The sequence below is a fragment of the Meriones unguiculatus genome, chromosome 6, assembly GCF_030254825.1.
Source record: "Meriones unguiculatus strain TT.TT164.6M chromosome 6, Bangor_MerUng_6.1, whole genome shotgun sequence".
In the NCBI taxonomy this organism is placed as follows: Eukaryota; Metazoa; Chordata; class Mammalia; order Rodentia; family Muridae; genus Meriones; species Meriones unguiculatus.
Window position 1 is genome coordinate 20,170,124 of NC_083354.1, and position 3,186 is coordinate 20,173,309.

At 44.0% G+C, this 3,186-nt stretch overlaps 1 pseudogene; it reads left to right on the top strand.

Annotated features, from left to right (window-relative positions):
- The first annotated feature begins 2,388 nt into the window (after positions 1–2,388).
- On the top strand, positions 2,389–2,881 carry LOC110549614 (large ribosomal subunit protein uL11-like; annotated as a pseudogene).
- The last annotated feature ends 305 nt before the right edge of the window (positions 2,882–3,186 follow it).

The window sequence follows — 3,186 nt, forward strand, 5'->3', positions numbered from 1 at the left end:
TCTAATAGCCTTGGGATTTTTCTCTGACATGGTTAAGCCTGAGACAGTCCATTTAGTGAAGAGGCAGAAAAAGAAATCCAATAAAACAAAAATATGTATCTTCCATTATTGCTAAGGCAGAGGTTTGGGGAGAGACAGCGATGGAGGAGGAATGTGTGCACTGGTTTTGGGGGACACTGGTTGCCTCTCCATTCTTCCCCTTCGTAACTGTGACATCAGGATGGTTGCTTAGCTGCTGTGACCCCTAGTTTCTTCATCCACAAATGAGGACGATATTATTCACCACCTAGGCTCATTGTGAGGGATAAGTGAATTCATTAGGAATACATCTGGGCACATCTGGGCCATCTCCCCACATTCCAGAAGTTTGGGGAATTTTATAGCCAAAAGAGACTTACAAAATTGAGTTCAGACATCTGATATGATAGCTTAAAGGTGAGACCCAGGAAATTAAAATCTAAAATTACATAATTAGATAATGAATGCATTCCATCCCATTCAGTTCTATATGTAGCCACTTGGGCACTATGTAAATCTTTCGTTCAAAGACGCATGTACATAACCAGCAATCAGCACAAAGTATAGATGTGAAGCGTCCTATATCCACATGGTACCCTGACGAGAACTGTTACAGGTTTGGCTGGGGAGATGGCTCAGGCATGAAGGCGCTTGCCTCGTGAGCATGAAGAAGTGAGCTCTTTCCCTGGCACCATTAAAAAGCCAGGTGTGGCGGTGCACACCTATAACCCCAGCCCTGAGAGGGCAAAGACAAGGGGAGCCCAAGTGTTCTTTAGGCACACAGACTAGCCAGATAGTCAAGCCCCAAGCCCACGAAAGACCCTATCTAAAAAAAATCAAGATCAATAGTCCCCACAGAACAACAGGTGAGGCCTTCTCCTGTATGTACATGCACACACATGCCCATGGACACACACACATGCATGCACACACTCATACACACACGTGCAAGAAATCACAGAATAATGAAGAGTTTTTTTCTTTAAGCCTCAGGCAGCAACAATAGGCATTAGGGCCTTGGTGTGTATAGTGTTTTTCTCTGGTTGGTTTTTTACTAACACAGCTTAAGAGTCACCTGAGAACAGAGTCCCAACTGGAAGGTTACCCAGATTGACTTTGGCCTGTGAGTATGTCAGTGGGCAATTTCCTTGGTTGCTAATTAATGCAGGAGGGTCCATCCCACTGTGAACAGTGCTATCCCTCTACAGGTGAGCCTGGGTTCTACAGAAAGCCAGCTGAGAATGGACCTGAGAACAAGCCACCCTGTCTCAAAACAGTAGCAATTAATCAATTCTAACTGATAAAACATTATATATGGTTTATATTATAAAGTTTTGAAATATGATGGAATGGCTGAAGCAAATTAACAGATTAATCTTATGTAATTTATATTTTTGCAGTAAGCATAATTAAAATCTGTCAGCAATTTTCCAGAATATAACACATCACCATTAACTATAATCATCATGTCTCAGAATGGTTTTCTTCAAAATATTAAATGTTGAGTCCTTTGGTCAACATCATCTATCCATTCCCCATCCATTCTGGATCCTGTCACGATAGTTCTCCTTATTACTGCTTTGCTCTGAGTTCATCCTTTAGATTCTGCATATGGATGAAATCACGTGGTGTTGTAAGGAGTATACTGCATGGGGCTGGACCCATGGTGCAGCAGTTTGGAGAGAGAACTGTTCTTCCTCAGGACCTGAGTTTGGTTCCCAGCACTCACAGCAAGCAGCTCAACTGCCTGTAGCTCCAGCTCCAGGGGGATCTGACACCCTCTGCTAGCCTCTGTGGTGCCTGCGCTCACAAACACATGTGTGCGCATGCACACACATAAATAAAAATAGAACCTTTTAAAAGTGCCCTGCTCATCAGATGGACACACGCGTGATACCTTAACTGCAGTGACTTCTTCCCTGAGCTCCAGGCTTATCAGCTTCCTCCTTCCCCCTTCTGCCATCCAGTAATCATCATCATATATCGGTAACCTCAATATCTGTTATCTCATGCATCTCTCTTCACATACCCCTTTCTGTGGTTAAATCCTAGCCTAATGATTGCCAAAAACATCCAACCTCACACCCCTTCATCTATCTTCCCAGATCAGTTCCCCTGACACACCCACTCAAAACATTGTGTAGGACCCTGATTCCCTGGCCACATGATCTGTTTCCATCATTCATTATTTCTTGTATATCCTCACTATCTTTGATGCCATGAGCCGTCACTCTTGCAAAAGCCTCATGTACTTCTTGCTCATCTCTCCTGTCACTTAGAACATCTTTATTTGGATATTTGGCTTTTGGCTCTCAGGAGGCTACAGTGCAAATTTCTCCTCTTGTCCCAAATCTGGGTTTGCCTGGCACCATGTTGTCCAAGTTCAATCCCAAAGAGATCAAAGTCACGTATCTGAAGTACACTGGGGGCGAGCTTGGCACTACACCTGCCTTGGCCCTCAAGATTGGTCCCCTGGGTCTGTCTCAAAAAAAAAAGTTGGTGATGACGTTGCAAGGCAACCTGTGGAACGGTCAGAGGACTAGAATAAAACTGACCATCTAGAAGAGACATGCCCAGATTGAGGTGGTGGTCTCTGCCTCTGCCCTGATCATCAGAACCCCAAAGCAGCCACCAAGAAACAGAAAGTAGTAGAAGAACATTAGACATAATGGAAATATCACTTTTGATAAGATTGTCAACACTACCCAGCAGATAAGACACCTATCTTTGGCCAGAGAACTCTCTGACATTGTTACGGAACTCCTGGATATCGAAGTCTGTGGGCTGCAATGTGGACAGCCAGCAACCTCATGACATCATGGATGACATCTAGAGTGGTTCAGGGGAATGCCCAGCTAGATAAGAAGCAACAAGAGAAAATATTTCAGTAAAAAGGCCATCTGAGAATAAGAAAGATTCTTATCTGTTTAACTTGACTCTCCAATCCCAACACCTCTTCTTGAGAAACTGAACAGGGATGGGGCAAAGACCGGCTGACAAGCCACACTTGAAGGGCGTGTTTGCAAATCTTGCACGTTTCCTTAATTAGTCTTTCCTTATAAGTTACCTTCTACTCACTTGCCCCAGGCCTTCTATAGGGTGCTAACCAAAGATGACCTCCTCCAAATAACCACATTGTAAGTACTCTAAGGCCCAGACCCACACCTA